The following is a 19,501-nucleotide window of genomic DNA, read 5'->3' on the forward strand; positions in this document are numbered from 1 at the left end:
CACTTCCCAGCCCACGGGGACCAGCTGGGACTCCTCACCTCTGCATCGAGGTCTGCTCGGCACAAGGGGAGGCGGGAAAACAGGGCACAGCAGCGGAGCCACCGGCTCCCCGCAAGCGGCGGGACACCCGGGCCTTCCCAGGCCTGGGGACAGCACAGCCGCTTCAGGCCCAGCTCGTCCCGGTACCCCCGAAGCCTGTCCTCACACCAGCCCACCGTGGGTGCCTCTGTCCACCCCCCACCCCAAACTACCCCGCTTTCTCTGTCTGCTCTCTCAAATAAATATTTAAGGTTTTTAAAATTCATTTGAGGGCAGCCCGGGTGGCTCAGTGGTTTAGCGCTGCCTTCAGCCCAGGGCGTGATCCTGGAGACCCAGGATCGAGTCCCACGTCGGGCTCCCTGCGTGGAGCCTGCTTCTCCCTCTGCCTGTGTCTCTCTCTCTCTCTCTCTCTCTCTCTCTGTCTCTCATGAATAAATAAAATCTTTAAAAAAAATCTTAAAAAAATATAAATAAATAAAATTGAGAGAGAGAAAGAGCACCAGCGCAAGAGGGAGGGACAGATGGGGAAACAGGCTCCCCACTGAGCAGGAAACCCTATGCAGGACTCAATCCTAGGACCCTGGACTCATGACCTGAGCTGAAGGCAGACGCGTCACCCACGCACCCTAAATAAAATCTTAGAAAAAAAAAGAAGAAGTAATAGCAGTCCATGGGAAGCAGAAGGCAACGTCACAGAACAATGTGGGTACATCACTGTTTTCCTACCTTCCCAGAGAACACTGGCCTCCCATCCACAGGTCAGGAAGCACGGTTAGGAAGGCCAGGACGGGGCACCGAGAGGAGCCCCAGCTGGGGCCTCAGCAGGCGACTACCTGGAGGTGATTACAGTGGCATAAATACATCCAATTACAGAGCGGAACAGGTGCTCTCTGGAGCTCGACAAAAACGCTCTCCTGGAAAGCAAGGACATCAGAGAGAGAGAGACGCCGGCCTCAGAGAGCTCAGTGATGTGACAGTCACAGGCCCCAAACAAAAATTTCCAGAGAAGGTGGATTAATTTTGGTTCTCAGTCACAGCCAACAGCGGATTCAGAGCTGTGCAGACAGACAGACAGAGGCTGCAGGGGAGACAACGTGGCTTCTGCTTACTGCTCAGCCGGGCAGGACAGCTGTGGGGCCAGTCACTGGCCCAAGAAGGACAAGCCCGGGCCTCAGAGCCAGTAAAACCTCAGATTTACACCCATGCCTCTCTGCGCCCCAACACGTCAGCCCACTTCCCACCCAAAAGTTTTTTACATGTAATGACAGCAAGGTTCTCTGCTCATCAGAGCCGTCATTTGAATACCTGTCCCCCAGCAAGAAATCAGTCCGGCCGGCAGCTGCGCCCACCTCTTTCTTCCCCTTCCCAAGGATCTCAAGATACAAGGAAAATTAACTATATATAATTTTTTCTAAAGCACAGGGTCAGAAAGGACTTCGAGTCACCCCATCTAGTTATGGATTTGATACCTTGATCTCTCAAACACCAGGATCGGCCTGGGCAAGAATAGCACCCGGGATGAGCGCCCTTCACATTCCAGCAACTCTGACGGCGAGGGAATTCTCCTGAGCCAAATGTGCCTTCCTACCACACCAGGTTCTGCTCTTAGCTTCATGACAGTCTTCCCAGAAGCTGAAGATGGCTAGCAAGACCCTGGCCCAACCCTCTCATCGGTTTCTCTTCCGTGCGCACAAAAGAAGTGGGCCTCAGGATCAAGTTTAGCTCACACGATGGTCAGAGGCGGAAGGGATGGCAAAGGTCATTTAACTTCTTCTTGTCCCTTGAAGGGCGACCCTAGACTCAGAGGGGAGAAGCTGCAGAAGAAGGTCCAGAAGAGGACCCAGAGAGGTCCAGTCCTCACAGCCAGGTTAGATGTGAGCTCCCTTATTCCCAGGTCTCCTTGCACTGAGTTCTAGGATATACTCCTTGTTTTCCCAACAGAACTGTGAGCCGTCCTCACAACTGCCCTACTCTCTGGGGATAAAACTGAGGCCCTGGGACACACTTAGGCCCCATATTCATGTCCACACTTGGAGGGACACAGCAAATCCTACTGGAAACCCTTCTAAGCAAAGTGAGGACCATCTTGTACTCATGGAGTTTGTAAGGCCAAAAGTGAGACCCCAGAGGAGAAAAAAAAAATGCACCCATAAGCCTACTCACCTGATCAGTGTTTTTTCAAAGTAAATCAGAACCAGGACATGGGATTTGTTCGGCCCCTCGCAGAGCTGGCATTCTGAAGTTAAGGCACTCCAGACCCCGGAGTCGGCGAGGAAAACACAATGAAATCCAGGAATTCTGAGTATTTATTTAAAACATGCTAACTGACAATGATGAATAATGGCCTCAGAGTTTCCTTCCTTCCCCAGCCTCAGCTGAAGGTGGTACAACCAGGAAAATGAGCTGAGTGGCTCAAGTAAACACATTTATTAGACATTTACTCTATCATCGGTATCCAGGCATCGTAGAAATAATGGAAATCCTCCCTGAAGGTATTTATAACCTGACCGAGGGACAAGGGACATGCCATGCCCAGAACGTGGCAAATCAGCAATTCTCAACAAGGAGTGATGCTGCCCTTCAGGGGACATTTTGCAGCATCTGGACACATTTTCAGTTGTCACAACTGGAGCGTGCTACTGGTACACGGAGGACAGAGGTCAAGGATGCCGCCAAACATCTGCGCATGAGACAGCCCCCACACCAAAGAATTATCTGGTAGGAAACGACAGCAGCACTGACGTTAAGAAACCTGAAGTAAAAAATAAAAAAAATAAAAAAATAAAAAAATAATAAAAATTTAAAATTAAAATTAAAAAAATAAAAAAGAAAGAAAGAAACCCTGAAGTAGATGCTCAACAGAATCCTTCCAATTCCGTATTTGTTGAGCACGTGCACGTGTTAGGTTATAGCACGCAGGAACTGAAGATGAAGAAGACAAGTCTCTTCTCTCACGGCGAGACGCAAAACAACTGTAAACTACAAGGTGTGGTGCAAGCCAAAGTTAAATTGGGTGTGTAAGTGCTTCAGGATTCTGGAAAACGTAGGACAACTGTAGGCCGACATCCATCGGGAAGAAGACGGGTCCCCAGGTTGGTCGTGGAGGGCAGGGGGGTCGGGGCGGGCAGGCCCAGGGCGCCGTGGCAGGTGAATAAGGGGCAGCACTAGCCTCGCCCTGAGAAGTGCGTGCCTAAGGGACACACATGAAGCACGCTGACCTCTGGTTCTCCCACAGTGCAGTCAGCTACAGGGCCGAGAACTTATGTGTCTTTTTTTTTTTTTTTTTTTTTAAGATTTTATTTATTTATTCATGAGAGACACAGAGAGAGAGGCAGAGACACAGGCAGAGGGAGAAGCAGGCTCCCTGCAGGAAACCAGATGCAGGACTCAATCCCGGGTCCCCAGGATCACGCCCAGAGCAGATGCTCAACCGCTGCGCCACCCAGGCCTCCAAACCTACGTGTCTTTATCTCTATTCCACAGCTCCTGGAACAGGATGTGGACTTGATGAATACGAAATAATTAGGAAATGGCGATAAAAACAAGAACTACCATTTAATGAGCGTTTGCTCCGTGCCAAGTCCTCTGCTTAACGTGGTCTTCAGGCTCCCATTCAGTCCTCACCGCAACCCCGCAAAGCACACAGGATTGCCGTTCCTAGGAGGAGGAAACCGAGTGAGGGAAGGAACAGAGAGATCAGCAGAGAAGGCAACCAAGAAAGGCCTTGAACAGCTCTGCTGGTCCCCTCCCTTAACCTGGGGTCTTCCCTACCTGACTGTCCCCTGGCTTTCCGGCTGCCCCCCACTCACCCCCACCGGCCTCAGGGCTTGTACACACCAGCTGGCTGACCAGCACCTCGCTCTGCAAAGCAGAGGTGTCCAGTGTGTGTCCGGTAGTTCGACAAGGGTCCCCCAGGCCGGTGTGGCGCTGGCACCATGTCTGGGGCCTCCCCGAGTTTCCGCTGGCCAGAACCAGCACCCCAAAAGGGAAACGAAGCAGGAACGCTTCCTCAGGGAAGAGATGCAGATCCCTGCTCCACGTTAACACGGGCGGCAGCACACAGCAGCTCCTTTTTCACCAGCACATTTAACACAGCCTCTAATTATGTGATAAAAATCCTACTGGAGACTGCTTGCTTTTCCCAGAGCAGCACATTACCACCATCCAAATATTTCTCAGTCTCTAAATAATAGGGGAGTTTTACAAGGCACGTATCTACAGCAGCTGCAACAGCTTGAATAGGTCCTGGTTAAATCCTTTCTATTTATACAGTCCTCCTACCATTTAGAAGATGCTCTCCTGGCTTTGTTGCACTGGATCCAGGCATGCAGGTTGGGCGACAGGTCGCCTCATGTTCCATCTTACAGAGAAGAAGTCAAGGCTCACGCAGAGACATAAAGCGGATTTCCCAGGGTCACACAGCAGTGTCTTCCAACCACCCCTACCTTTTACAGCCACCCTGATGTGGACCAGCCACTTGGCATGACCTGTGAGCCACGGGGCAATTTCCACTCCCCTTTCCTATCCTAGTTCCTTTGTAAACAACAAACAATGCTTACTTGTACGTCAATAAAAAGAAATCATGGACACAAAACCTGATAATCCCTCCTCTTAATTAGAACTAGGCTCAGCAAACTCAGGGGTTGGCCAACTTTTACAAGGCCAGACAGCAAATATCTTAGGATTTTGCAGGACAGACCATCACAAGCACTCGGCTCTGCCCCTAGAGTGCAAAAGCAGCCGCGGACAACCCATACACGAGTGGGCCAGTAAACTTTATAAAAACGTGACGAGACCAGTTGGCTGACTCTGAAATTATAAGGTCTTTCTATCTGTTAGGGACTGAACTGGGTCCTCCCACCCCCAAAATTCACACGTCGAAGCCCTAAACTACAAAGTTATATTTGGAGACAGGACCTTCAGGGAGGTGATTCAAGTTAAGCAAGGTTATAAGGGTGGAGTTCAATCCAATAGGGTTGGCGTCCTTAGAAGAGGATGAGACACTAAGGACACACAGAGAAAAGAGCAGGTGAGGACAGAGCAAGGAGGCGGCTGTCCACAAGCCAGGAGAAGAGGCCTTGCCAGAAACCAACCTTTGGTGGTACGTAGCTGGATCTCCAGCCTCCAGAACTGTAAGAAAATACATTTCTGTTGTTTGGGGTTTTCTGTTGTGGTGAATTGGTCTGCAGCCCAAGTGGATTAAAACACCATCCTCCTACAAACCTCATCTACCCACCAGGGTCAAATCTCCTATCAAATAGGAACTCAGGGGCAGCCCCGGTGGTGCAGCAGTTTAGTGCCGCCTGCAGCTTGGGGTGTGATCCCAGAGACCCAGGATCGAGTCCCATGTTGGGCTCCCTGCATGCAGCCTGCTTCATGCAGGCAGCCCCTCTGCCTGTGTCTCTCCCTCTCTCTCTATTGCTCATAAATAAAATAAAATAAATTTTAAAAATTAAAAAAATAAAATAAGTTCCCACAGAGGGAATTAAAAAAAACACACAAATAGGAACTCAGAAAACTAAGGAAAAAAATTTTATAGAAATAGGTTTAACATGCCTCAGTCCACCTGCCTTTCCAGAGCTCCCTGAATTAAAGACCCTTTTATTCTAAATCCAAAGACTTGGCTCAACATTGCTTTTTCTTTTGCCTCTTCATTTTCCTCCCCCCCCCCCACCTCAGTTTCTCTGAGTTTTCCAGTTACTTATGTTCACGATCCCTGGAAGGCTGCGTGCCACGGTTTTCCCTTTCAAAAGGTAAAGAGAGGATCCCCAGATTGCTGAGAAAGTGGTCCTCACTTGAACCATCCGAACAGTTGGCTCAGCTGAGATGAAGTGACCCAACGGATAAAGAACCAGAATCCCTGACATATGTAGGCTCCCAGTTAGCATGTTTGGGAAGCGAGTACCGGTCAGATGCATAAGAAACACTCCTCTTAAAGTGTGGGAGAGACAAACCTTTAAAAAATAAAATTGTCTCCTCTGCGCTTTGGGGGAAAACTCTGAAAAAGAAAACTAAAGAGCCACCGATCGGTCCCCAGAGCACCACTTGCTCATAGAACAAGGTCATCCACAGAGTTCAGAACTTTGCAGGATGGTTCACACAGCAGAGCTAGCAATTATTAACACGGCTGACCTACAGCCAGGCAGCTGCAACTCCCAAACCTGCCATTCTGTGCCCATCACATCACGCCTTCTGCACAGCCCCGCGGTCCTCCTTAATAAAAAGATCCAACAGCGATGATACCCGAATACTCCCTGGAGAAGCTGTTGCGTTGCTCTGGATGGGAACACACAATGGAAGGCATGAGCGTGGCAGGATCAGCATCGTGTTTACAGAGGCGCAAGGAAAACCCTGGAACTTTGAGTCCCATTTCCAAGAAGCATCTGGTTTAACAAGTTTTGCTTTCTCTGGTCCCCATTCACTTCAACGGTTAGTCTCTGCCAAAAGGGAAAAAAAAAAAAAAAAAAAAAAGGGCACGGCAGGTAGAGAAAGAGCCAAGCTTGCTTTTAATGCTTTGCCCTGCAATCCGATGGCACAAGTCAACACCGCTCCCCGTTAGATAAACATCCACACCTTCTCAAACAAATGCAAAGCTACTTCTTAAAAATCCCCAGAATAGAACTCAAACCCATCCTAGAATTGCGAGAAGAAACAAGGTCATGTGTGTGCAGGCACGAGCAAGCCCAGCACCATTATCAACAGATGTTTGCTCAGTAAACGTATAAATAATCACCAAGAAACATCCTCCTGTTTGGGGGAGTTGCGGGGGGCGGGGGCAGGTTGGTGGTTCACATTCTCATCCTTTAAGAAGCCAGGCAGCAGTTCTGTTTCATCTCCAGGACCAGCTGATGAGCACTAGGATTTCTGGCAATAGGTTTATGTTCCATAAGGTTTTACAAAAACCCTTCAAGGCCTTTGTGTCGCTCAGCCGTGCACGGAGCCCAGTTATCTCCCTACCCGCCGCCCCCTGCAAAAAAAAAAAAAAAAAAAAAAATCCAGGGTAAATTTTAGTAGCTGCTCTTCCGAGTTCCCTGGTCCTACCCTGTAAACAAATCACCACCCATTCACATCCCACATGAGCACCCAGAGCCGCACGTGTGCACATATAATCCCCAGAAAATTGCAGCAACACCAAGGGAGCGATTCAGATTCATCACCATTTCTAAGAATTAAGGAGAGCTGGAGCTTGACATCTCCATTCTCCCATTCCACTCCCTTCTGAAAACCACTGCAACAGCTGGGAGCAGCTGCACCGACACCCCCACGCCGCGGAGCAAGACGCGCTAACCCAGGGCATGCCCAGAGCACGGGAGCTCAGGATGAGGCCAGAGGGACGGGAGGATGTGGGCCACCCTCCTCCCCGCTCCCACTGCGACCTGTGCTCACAGTGACCACGGCCCCCCGACACCTGCTTGCGGGGCTGCAGTTCCGTCGCCAGGCACCCGCCGCCCAGGGGAAGCGAACACGCGAGCCTCCCCACCACCAGCGACTGGCGAGGGGAAGTGCACACACGTGGAAGGTCTGGAAGCCAGGGAGGGCAGGGCACGGCTGAAGCAAGTGCAGCAGAACGTAAAAGCAGCAGAGAAGGGGGGATGAGGGTGGGGAAAATCCGCAGGAGCCTGGTGGCTTCTTCTGTGTCCTTTCCGGCTGCAATAAGTTTGCAGCATCCCCAGAGCAGGGCAGGAGGACCAGATCCCTAAGTGCTGCCCCTCAGGGGTTCATTGGCCCCCCACCCCCCACCCCCGCCTCTGAGAGCGAGGACCTGGAATTAGTCCCCTTGAAGTCAGAAAAGCAGGGGATACTCAGAAAGCAGACACGAAGTCAAGGGCCCAGGTCGTGGCGAGTGGAATCGGAAAACAGGTTAGGAAAAAAGACGGTCCTTGATTATCGGCCCCGGGAGGCTCTAAGCCCGGCTTCCATGCTACTTCCTCTAATGCCTTTTTATCATGATGTTGCCTTTTAGAATCCGCTGAAAAAGTCAAAGCTTTGGAGGAGATGCCCCAGCAGGAGAGACTGTTCCCCCAGGTGCTCCCCATCCCAGCCACGCTTTGGTCACTGGCCTTAGGGTACACTGCGATAGGGGGACCCACCCCGCCCCCCGTACTCCCAACCCAAGGCTCGCTCCACCACGTGACCTGGATGAACGAAGAGACAAGTGGGCAAGGACAGAAACGGAGACATGGACCAATAGACAAGCCCTTAGGGGCTCTAGATCCACGTCCTCCAACTAAAAACATTTCATAGGAAAACATCCTCATGTCCGCAAAAGTAGATCAAACCGGACCAAAGAAAGCAGCAGGTTCCTGCGAGAGCCTCTCGGTGTTGAGAAAAGTCTCAAAGACTCTACCCACCCCCCAACTAGAGCTACCTCCCCGACACACACCACCCACGGCAGCCCTTGGTTGCCAACAAGCCCTTTGTGATGGGGAAGCAGAGAACCAAGTCGTAGAGACTTGGGTTGAGCCCCCCGGGTCCAGGCACACCTGCAGCTGCACACCCTACACCTCCCTCCCCCCAGCTCTATAGGCCAATGCAGTTCTTCCTTATTCAAGGCAGTTGAGATTACGGTTTTCTGAGCATTTGGGGAAAAGGCACCTTAAATGGATACCGAACGTAAACCGGCATTAACACTCCTGTAAAACCACAGAGCAGTAGGTATCGAGAGTTCCAAACTGGGGGCGCCTGGGTGGCTCAGTCGGGTCAGCGTCTGCCTTTGACTCAGGTCGTGATCCCAGGGTCCCCACATGGGCTCTCTGCTCAGCGGGGAGCCTGCTTCTCCCTCCCGTGCTCCGCCTGCTTGTGTTCTGTCAAATAAAGAAGTAAAATATTAAAAAAAAAAAAAGTTCAAAATTGTTCCTTCACTTTGACCCGGCAAATTCACTTGGAGGAACTTAACCCTCAAGCAATAATCCAAGACACACGCAGAGATTTATACATAATGAGGTTTGTTGTAAAAACAGAAACCAGGAAATACACTGAATGGCCCATGGGGGATGAAGTGTTAGGTAAAATTGTGTTTTATCCTTAAGGATAGCATAGTATGAGATCATGAAAAGAGCATGTTGACCACAAATTATTAAATATAAGGTTAAATGTTTTCCCTTAAAAATGAAGATTAGAGATTTTTTATGTGCTATGATCTTAACTTTGTAAAGAAAAGTAAAATACACAAAAATAGAAGATAGTGGGCCAAGTGCTAGTAGGAGCTGCTTCCGAATAGGGGTTTATCACAGTAATTTCATGTTTTTTTTTTTTTTTTTTTTTTATTCCTTCCTCTTCAAATGCTTTACCAAGGGAAAAGCAATAAAACTACCCGCCCGGCCCAAATAAAAGTCATTCTTCCTCCTGTTAAATAAAACCGTTTTCCTTAAAGCCTCCAAGAATTCTGTAATTCCCATGTAAGAACCTGTGGGATCCTTCCACACGGATCGCCAGGACAACCGTTGAGATATTTAAGACCCCTCCACAACAGGCATTTTGCCCGGTCCAGGGTCAAATCCATTTTCCCAGCCATCCCCACAGATGAGGCTGGCTTCTCCACCTCTGCTCTCTGCACACATTCCAGTGCACCCAGGGCTCTTCAAAAAGGTGCTCCAAATTCATCACAATGCTCCAGGTATGCTCTAATAACTTCCACTGAAAGGATGGGGTTCTCACCTCCCTTCTCATAGACATAGCACCTCTATTAATACAGCCCATTTCCCTTCCCATTTCCTTCCAGCTCAGGAGTGAAGAGAGCAGCTCCAGGGCCAGACACAGAGACAGAATTCACAAAAACATATGCTTCCTCTCTCTCTTCTGAGACCTCCTGGTTCCACCGCACCCCCCACCACACACACAAAGAATTCCTCAGGGGTGAGGTCATGCTGAACTTCACTCTGAACCAAGTCCAGAACTTTCTAAAGCCCAGGGGAAGGGTGCCGGGGGAGATGCAGCAGAAGGCCTGAGCCTCAAAGCTCTCTGGAGGTAAGCCCCTGCCTCCAAGGCCAGGCCACAGGGTCTCACAACATTGAGGGGCCCTTGGGTCTGATTTCCGTTCAACCAGTTTTCATGGTTCCCCAAAGGGGCGTGGCCTACACCCCCAGGGAGTCAGAAAGTGCTGCTCCCTGCCTCAGAACACGAGCAGCCTTTTCGGTGAAACAGGAGGTTTCAGGATTCTTCCCATGTCATCAGATAGGTCCTGAGTGCAGGTCAGGGGAAGGGCCTGATGGAATGAATCCAAGGCCGCAAGGGTGAAAACCCACCCAACATCTACCTGCACCTGCCATGCACTCACAGCGGGCTTTGACCTGCCTGGGCAGCCAGCACGTCCTCCCCCGGGGGAGACGGCCACTCGGCGATGGGAGGACGGAAGCTGAGCGAGAGCTGTGGGCTTCCCACCATCGCTCCGTGGCGAACGACGCCCAGACCCATGCTTCCCTCTCCAGGCCCGTGGCTTCCACCAGCAGCTCGGCCCCTGCCTCCTCCCACCGAGCCAACGGCGCTCCCAGATCTGGGACCAGGGACGTAATTTGTATCCTGCTTCATGTGCATCTGCATGCGGGCTTCACGGTGCTTAATTCCGAGTGGGGACCTCCAACACCGAGGCCAGTCCTCCACAGCTGTCCTCAAACCCAGAATCACTGAAACCTTAAAACCAGTGTGTTCGATCGAATCCCCAGCGCAGCAGCACCCGAGGGCCGGCTTTTAAGGTCAGTCATCTATCAGCACCCGCTCTGGGGCCAGGGGGCTTGGCAGGGACCTGTCCGTATACACAACCCAGGCAGCCCTCTTCTGGGGAAGGAAAATCACTCGAAGCTCCTGATTTCACCCACCTGTGCACCTGCACCACCCTCGCCAGAAGGGCTGGGAAAAATAGCAGATGTGACACAGGGCCACAGGCCTCCGGTACCTCTGCCAGTTATTTTCTGCATATCCTCGGCAAAATGGGGATGGCACCAACTATCGATTCTCACAAAGGTTTATGATTTTTTCTTTTGAAAGAGAGAGAGGCAGGGGGGGCGGGGAGGAGGGAGAGAATCCCAAGCAGACTCCACGCTGAGCACGGAGCCCAATGTGGGGCTTGAGCTCATGACCGGAGCTGAAATCGAGAGTCCGACACTCAACCCATGGAGCCGCCCGGGAGGCCCTGATCCTTACCAAAGGTTTAAAAGGTTAAATAAAATGAATGCAGTTTGAGGAAGCCAACAGCACACGCAGCTGTTCCCTTCTCCCACTCTTAAAAGGACACCTTTGCAGGACTCCCTCCCGACAGTGACCTCTCCATCCTGTCTCCTCCTACCTTAGGCTCCACGTAATTCTAGAAGCGGACTCTAGGAGATCTGATGGTGCAGTGCGACCTAGAGCTGCCTCGGTGGTGAGATGTGGGGAAAGAGGCTCATCCCCAGGCTGACCCCCTGTGAGGCGGGGCACTTGAACCTCTCTGGCGTGGAGAAGCCGTAAGGAGTGTCTTTGCCGTATTTGATAGGGCCACCCGTATCTGCTGGGCGGCTACTGCTTGCAGGACAGCATGCATCGAGCCCCCCTCCCACTGCTTGCTGCCCGCCTGGGGAGCTGAGACCCATCACCCGACACTGAGTAAACCTCCTCCCCTCCCCGGTCTCGGGGGCCACGTCTAAGTGGACGGCAGGCCGAGGACTCTGTCCGGACTGGCTCAGGACGGGCACCGAGAGCGTCTGGGTGGCCCTTTTTACCTCCAGGGCCAGCACAGGGAAGGCTCCCAAAACATATCAGGTCGATCGATCAGCACAAGAATGAGTCAATTAAACGTGAGTCGAGGCAGTAGGGCCACCTGCAGGTTGGCACAGACCCCAACCAGGCCCGTGCCGAGGGCCACCAGGAAGCCTCAGGGAGAGACGGGAGCCCTGCCCAGGTCCTCCCGAGGTCCGTGACCTCAGTCAGGGCAGCAAGAACCACCCAGAAACCCCGGCATCATCCTCAGGTTCCTCTCTGGGTTGACATTCACCTCGAGTCTCTCAACAGCAGATCTGGAAACAGCCAGCTCCTGCCCTCCCTGCGCAAGGGCAAGCTCACAAAGGCCGGACTGACAGGATATTACAGAGATCAGAGACTTCAAGCCCCGGAGCCTCGGATTCACGCGCAGATGACGCCAAAGACAGGCCAATACGGAGGGACCATCAGGGAAGATTACAGGCCTGACACCCCAGTCTGTAATTAAAATGTCATTCTGTCTCTGCCCCAGCCCCTCAACGAGTATCAGGACAGCCCACTCTCTCCTCCACCCCTTGGCTCATCCTCCCTCCTCCTGCATCTTCTTGGAAAGCCTTCCAGGTCAGAGCCTGGGGGGGTGGGGGTGCAGTTGGGGGGGCAGCAGGTAGAGCCAGTGACCCCTTAGGCCATACTGCATGCCCCGTGAGGCTCTCTCCATCCCAGCCCCGAAGAGCAGCCCTGGGGACACAAGTGAGCCTCAGGGCAGTGTGACCCCAGGCAGGGCAGGGGCCAGGAGGGCTAAGTGCTCTCAGGCACCCCCAGGCCAGGCCTCTCTGCTTCCCCACCCGGGGAGAACAGGGGAGACAGCCCGGTGCCTGGTGGTGGGGAGAGCCCGGGGAAGGCCACCCAGCAGACCCAGGCTCCCCGAGGGACCCAGAGCAAGCCTAAAAAGGGCATGGGTGAGAGACCCTAAATTGTTTTGCTGAGTCAAGTCTGCACCGCAGGCTCCATCTCCCGGGCTTCCAACTGAAAAGCGGGTCACTTAGCTCTCACGCTCACCTTGGGGCCACACCAGGCTCCACCCACCTGTTCCATTTCACCAACACTCAGACCCTGGGCTGGGCGGGCGAAAAGCCAGCAGCCAGGACAGGACATCCAGGCTGCGGAGAGCCCCCACCCTGCGCCCCCCTCCCCAGGCCACCCAACCTCCAGGCTGCCCCCCACCCGCCTGAGCAAATCCAAGGGAGGCCCCCAGTGTCCTGCACTTAAACCCACCCCCAGCAGGCTCTCTGTCCTTGGTTTCTGCCCCACATGGGGGCAAAACACCAGCCTTCAGGGCCCACCGCGTGTGGCCTTCGCACTGGCCTGAGAACGCTCACCGGAGAGACACTGAGCGTTTCTTGAGTATTTACTCTACGGCACCCAAGACACTGTCGATGGTGGTTAATTATTACTCAAAGAAATGGACTCTGCCCTCAAAAACGTGTCTTTTATTGCACTTGCCAATAAACGCCCACGTAGCGCGTGGCCCCACTCACAAAGGAGCGGGGGAAATAAAATGAAAACCGCCCCTAAACCACCTTGCCCGTCTCTGCAATCTGTCCACAGGTGCAGCCGGCAACGCGAGGGGGACACAGCCCGCCCGCCCGGACTCAGGCGCTCCCCCAGCCTTGACTGACCATCTGGCAGCCCCAGTCCGCTCCTCCCAACAGCCTCCCTGCAGGAGTCAGGCTGACTGTGGTGGGCCACTATGTATTCTGCTGGATTTCTATGAGCGGCGTCGCGCACAGCCCGTGGGGTCGTGGGATGCTCCCCAGCACCTCCTCCCCGCTTCACGGCAGTCTCAGGCCAGGCCACCCCTGCCAGGGGCCTGCGTCCCGCGTGGGCTCCTCCTCCCCGACACCCGCACAGCGGCTCCGGCAGCTCCACCCTGCACCCCTGAGATCCCAGCAGCATGCAGAGGGCTCCGCTGTCCTTCTGGCCTCAAAAATACATTGAACGGGGCAGCTCAGCAGTTTGGCACCTGCCTTCCGCCCAGAGCGTGATCCTGGAGACCCAGGATCGAGTCCCACGTCGGGCTCCCTGTGTGGAGCCTGCTTCTCCCTCTGCCTGTGTCTCTGCCTCTCTCTGTGTGTCTCTCTCATGATTAACTAAAGAAAATCTTAAAAAAAAAATACATTGGACGCATCCATCAGTCATTCTGTATCAATCAAGATTAATACAGAAACAGCTCAGAATCAGCCAACCTGACAAAGAAATGAACCCCCACGTTACCCTGAGCCACACTCCTTTCCTTTACCGCCATCAAATATGTGGTCTCCCTCCCCAAGAGCCAGTTGGTGGATTTTCATTTTACCACATTTTCCTTTACCACATTAAAGAAATGTCAATTTGGGGCATCTGGGTGGTTCAGTCGATCAAGCATCTGCCTTTGGCTCAGGTCATGATCTCGGGGTCCTGGGGATCGAGCCCCGTGGAGGCTCCCTGCTCAGCCGGGGAGTCTGCTTCCCTCTCTGCCCCACACCCCCCTGGTGCTTTCTCTTTTGCAAATAAATAAATAAAAATCCTTAAAACAATTAAAAATTAAAAAAAAAAAAAAGAAGAAGAAATGTGAACTCTGCAACTCTGTGTAAAAACTCAGGAGGAAAAGAAAGGGAAGAGTCAGCACTGAGGATGACAATGGGACGCTGAGCCTCAGCAATGACTAAGGCACTCTCAGCACTGCTGTGCCAGGATTCCTTGGACAAGACACGGCCACCTGAGAGCCAGACCTCATTTCACTCCAGCTGGCCTAAGTACCCCTGTGGACCTCTCAGGGGACTCGCCCGAGGCCCCGCCAGCCAAGAGAAGAGCTCACCCTGAGACACCAGAACTGGGCAGAAAACGTATAGAAAACCCAAATCTAAACAAAACATTTAAGCACCAACACCTGCCCCCCACCCTCCCGGGGCACATGATTGACCCTAAACCCTGTGTTCCATCAGCAAAGACATTCTGGTCTCATTTACCCCTTTAGCCAACAGTGAATTCCTTAGTTATTCTGACGATTGCTTACCTTTTTCTTTAAAACCAATTACGTACCTGGCCTTGATCCATGACCTAGAGGAAGGCATATGATATATGGCACAGGGCTGCTCTCAAGATGCTGGCAATCTAGTTGGAAGGCTCAAGCTATCCCACAAAAATTTGACCCAAGAATAAGGGCCTGAGAACCGAATTCCTATTGCCAGGAGTGGCTGGGGAGGACACCGGAGGGGAGACAGGGATGCCAGATGGTAACAGAAAGGATGAGTAGCATTGTAAAACAAGAGGGAGGGCACAAAGAAAGGAAAGGGTAGGACAAATACCATGGTAACTGGGAAGACAGTCCAAACAGGTATACCCAGCCTGCATGGAGGACAGGATGCTCACCTGGAGCGGAAGGAAGAGAAGTCTGACTTTTCTTTGTAACATTTGTTCTCAATTAGCAGAGTTTGTTCGTTTATTTATTCAGTGCCTAGATGCTGAGCCCAACCTAAGTGCCAGGCACTGTGCTGGGCGCTGGGATGCAATTTAAACAGGTCAGGGCTTTCCAGGACCTCAGGACACCCTCGCAGAGACAGTAAACACGTTGGCAATTAACGGACAGGGTGATACACACTGTGAGTGAGCATAAAGGACCGTAAAGAGGGGGCGCCAACTTCATGCTGTTAAGAAAAACAGTAATGTTGGAATCCATCAATACTGCTATTCCTTTTATTATTTTTTAAAGATTTTATTTGTTTGAGAGAGAGAGAGAGAGAGAATAAGAGTATGAGCAGAGGGAGAGGGAGAAGCAGACTCCCCGCTGAGCAGGGAGCCCGATGTGGGGCTCCATCCCAGGACCCCGGGATCATGACCTGAGTCTTAACCAACTGAGCCACCCAGGTCCCCCCTTTTTACTATCATAAATACTGTTTTTTTTGTTTTGTTTTGTTTTGTTTTTTAAGTAAACTCTACCTTCAACGTGGGGCACAACCTCGCGATCAAGAGTCAAATGCTCCTCCAACCGAGCTAGCCGGGTGCCCCCATCCTGTTATTCTTAATGGCAGCTCCCATTTACTGAGCACTACTGCATGCCAGGCCCTAGATTAAGCATTCATGTAATCCCCAGAGAGCCCTCCAGTCACTGTCCCCACCCCCATTTCATCCAAAAAGGAAACACATTTCACAAAGATCACAGAGCTACTAAGTGGCAGCCCAGTGTTCGGAGAATGTCCTCTCTGGCATTTCCTCTGCTACTAGGCGGGCAGGTGCAATTCCAACGCAGCCAGGCTTCCTAGCACCAGCCGGGCAATGCACCCAAGTTAGCCGCTGGCCAAACCCTCCAAGAGGATGCCCAACAGCAGACTCTAGTTTCACAAGCTTTGTCAAGACTGAGTATCTCGACCCAATTCCTCATGCTTCTCCTAGGATAAAGCAGAAGTTAGACTTCCTCGCAGCATTAATATCCCCCTCCTACCTCCCCTTCTGTCTCTCTCCAGCCCCAATCCCCAAGGACAGCCAAGGACTGTTGGCGAGACACTGTCTCAGACCCACGAGCCCAGACCAAAGGTAGAGAACACTGGCAACTTTGCCAACCCCACACTACGGTTTTTCTGTGCTCCTTTTGATCATCTGTGAGATCATTTTCAGAAAGAAAAAAAAAAGTCATTTCCATTTCCAAGAGCCCCTTTGGAACAGAGTACAAATCTTGAAGGTTGTGGGGAGCTGTTCCACAGACACAGAACTTCCAACAGGAAAGCAGAAACCACAGTGCCCTTTGAGAAAAGGTCTCAAAACACGGGCACAGCCAGCCCTGAAGATTAGTTCAATATGGAGAGGGCTCTCCTCAGCCAGCGATGGGCTCCCAAACCAACCCAGAGCCCACCAGCTGCCTCGATGGACCAACCAGGCTCTCCGTGACCCACGAGGCTGCGCAGAGCTCGCTCACCCACTGGTCACGGCCACGGGACTGTACTATCTGCTCTATGCTAAGGGAGTGAAGGGTGCTCTGGGTCCTTTATTTTGTTGGAGAAAGGAAGAGGGAATATAGAGGAGTCCAGGGAGGTAGTGACTATAAAGTTGGGAAATCATATTTTGTTGTTTGTTGTTGTTGTGTTTTTTTTTTGTTTTTTGTTTTTTGTTTTTTTGAAAGAGGAGAGTAGTCAAGAGATCGGAACTAGGGCAGATCCATCTGGGATATTTATTTATGGCCACGCATGGGGAGCTCTGCACGCAGCGTGTGTCTATCTGACACTTGTTGCAGTGACAGCGTCGCATCTCCGGGGAGCCGGGGAGACGGGCAGCCCTGGCAGCCGTGTCACGCTCCAGCGAGTTGGCAGCTTTGCCTTAGATCTTCTGGCAAATACTTGCCAATGGCTCAGATGGAAAGGTAACCTCTTAATTAGAAAAGATAGGAAAGAAACATCCATGGAGAAATGGAAAACAGAGCAGCAGCATCCAACAACTGGTGTGGGGCGGGCACACCAGGGAGGAAGAAGGGTTCCGGGCTTGGGGAAAAGAGTCTGGAACAAATAGGAAAAAAAAAAAAAAACAAACAAGCTTTGGCTGATTTCTGAGAAGCGCCCCCTTTCCCTGGCCACCTCCGAAACCAGGGGAGAGTCTTCAGGGAGTGGCCGGGGAAGGGAACAGACAACCCAGCTAAATTCCAACGGCAGCCAAGGAAATTTAGAGCCTTCTGGCTGCTATTCAGCAAACTAGACAAAGACGTAGTAAATGGCAAAGAGAAAAAGGAAGCGCACGTAATGCTCCATCAACACAAGTTCTTGAACGCGGGCCCCTCCTCTGCTCAGGCCTGATGGCTGATTTGGTTTCCCTTCCCAAGCCCTGGGGCCTTTTCTGCTTTCTCTCTCCTGGAGGCTTTTCGGCCACCAGCATTCCCAACAGCCCTGAGTGCCTCAGGTTCCTCCCTATAAGCCAGGCAACTGGGACAAACTCTAGTCCAGAATGGCCCGGAATCTCCTCTCCCTTCACCCCAGTGTACCCCCACTTCAGGCTGGGACAGCCCTGAGGTCGGCCTTTAGAGATCCCAAAAGGGATGGCCTGTGGCTGAGCAGAATTCAAACAGGGGGTCTGGGGCGCCTGGAGGGGGCTCAGTTGGTGAAGTGTCTGCCTTCCGCTTGGGTCATGATCTCGGGGTCCTGGGATCAAGCCCCATGGAGGGCTCCCTGCTTATCAGGGAGTCTCTGCTTCTCCCTCTCCCCTTCTCCCCTGCCAGCTCGTGTGCTCTTTGTCTCTCTCTCTCAAATAAATGAATAAAATATTTTTTAAAAAATAAAAGAAGGGATCTAGAGCTGCCTCTTCCTACAAGACAGTCCAGGCTCCCAACCTCAGCCACTCTGCGGCCACAAGAGCGTTGCTGCTTAAGGCATCTGGGAACCTCCCGACAGCCCGAGAATCACCTTTTCAGTAATAGTTAAGAAAAACCCGTAACTGTCAAAACTTCCCTTCAACATCCCGAGTGCTCTCCAAAGGTGGGCTGCTCTCTCACACAGGGATTTCTCAGCAGAGGCTGTGGGTTCCTCACACGGGCACATCCTAATTATTCACCGGGGGTCAGAAGGTCTGGCTGCAGTGAGGAGCCTGGGCTAGACACCTGCTCAAAGTCTCTCCCGTGGCCCGTCTGTCTGTAAAGGAAGTGGGGGCACCTTCTGTTGCATAAAAACGTGGGCCCAAGCATGTGAGGTCTCTGGCGGAGCATTTAACTTAAAATCCAAACACCTTTCAGATTCACACAGAAAGCTGCAAAATCACCTAATAAGGAAGACAGAGCAAGGTCCACAGACTGGTAAACCTGACTATAACCAGGTTAGGTTATTTTAGAATCTGTATCTGTACTGACTTATACCCAAATCAGAAAGGGACTGGCCATCCGTGGAAGCAGAGAGACGCGGAGTCTTAGAAGCAAATATGGATTTAGCCCGTAGAGGCACAGACCAGAGAAGCCTTTGGCCCAAGACTCGCTGCCAAAGCCACCTGACAGGGGACATCCTTTCTGGGGGGTGAAGGCGGCCATCAGGCCTCTTGGCCTGGTTCTCTAACACAAGCGTTACTTGTACCCCTTATTTTGAATTAACAAATCATAATAGCCCTCTTGCTCATCCTTTCACTCCGATTCCAAGCCTGCCCCACCACGTCCTGTGCTATGCTCACAAGGTCTGCTTCCAAAGGGCCAGTCGCCAAAAGCAAACCACAAACCACCCCTGAGACCCTTCCCATTTCGACAGGACCACCTTGGGAGCAGCGCATCTCACACTGTGGAGTCTGAGACACAGCCTGAAGTATCCCTGAGAACGCCAGGTCGATGGCTGGGACCAGCTGCTCTCAAACTCAAGCTGCTTCAGAATCACCCAGAGGGTTTGTTAAAGCACACATTCTTGGCCTTAACCCCAGAATTTCTGGTTCAGGGGTTCTTAGGTCGGGCCTGAGACTCTGCATTTCTCTGGCATTCCCAAGTGAGCCTGATGCTGCCGGTCTGGGGACCACACTTCAGGACTCACCGGCCTAGACCATTCGAATAATCCAGGACACAGAGCTGGGAAACCAAAAATATGGTCACTGGCCTGAGAACCCCAAACAATTCACTCTCCTGCAAAAGGACCATCACCTTCTAGCTGAGTAGAAGTGAACCCCTTAGGTGAGCACCAACCACATGCCAGGATCTAGACGAGCACGTTGCCCCCACGTGATCCAATTCTCAATCGACAGAGGAAGGCCTCAGCCAAATGAATGGTGTCATTGTAACAATAATAATTATTAAAAATAACGGGCC

The 19,501-nt window shown here is 52.0% G+C and overlaps 1 protein-coding gene and 3 long non-coding RNA genes across 5 annotated transcripts in view; 1 reads left to right on the forward strand and 3 right to left on the reverse strand.

The window, feature by feature from the left end:
* Positions 1-14,177, forward strand: part of LOC111094523 — a 39,079-nt gene extending 24,902 nt beyond the window's left edge. The window contains exons 2-5 of one of the 2 annotated variants that reach the window (XR_005385804.1): positions 10,467-10,730; positions 11,326-11,395; positions 12,025-12,330; positions 13,318-14,177. This is a non-coding gene — a long non-coding RNA (uncharacterized LOC111094523). Of the gene's footprint in view, positions 1-10,466; positions 10,731-11,325; positions 12,331-13,317 lie in introns of both variants that reach the window. The other variant, XR_005385803.1, reaches the window with a different exon arrangement.
* LOC609484 (nitric oxide synthase 1 adaptor protein) overlaps positions 1-19,501 on the reverse strand; it is a 264,616-nt gene that overhangs the window by 136,807 nt on the left and 108,308 nt on the right.
* On the reverse strand, positions 2,234-6,491 carry LOC119868059. The gene is made up of 4 exons (XR_005385805.1): positions 6,283-6,491; positions 4,321-4,399; positions 3,592-3,696; positions 2,234-2,791 (listed from the first exon to the last, which is right to left on the reverse strand). It is a non-coding gene; the product is annotated as an uncharacterized LOC119868059 (long non-coding RNA).
* On the reverse strand, positions 6,523-14,177 carry LOC119868060. The gene is made up of 3 exons (XR_005385807.1): positions 12,985-14,177; positions 8,635-8,843; positions 6,523-7,006 (listed from the first exon to the last, which is right to left on the reverse strand). It is a non-coding gene; the product is annotated as an uncharacterized LOC119868060 (long non-coding RNA).

Source organism: Canis lupus, chromosome 38, assembly GCF_011100685.1.
Source record: "Canis lupus familiaris isolate Mischka breed German Shepherd chromosome 38, alternate assembly UU_Cfam_GSD_1.0, whole genome shotgun sequence".
NCBI classification, from domain to species: Eukaryota; Metazoa; Chordata; class Mammalia; order Carnivora; family Canidae; genus Canis; species Canis lupus.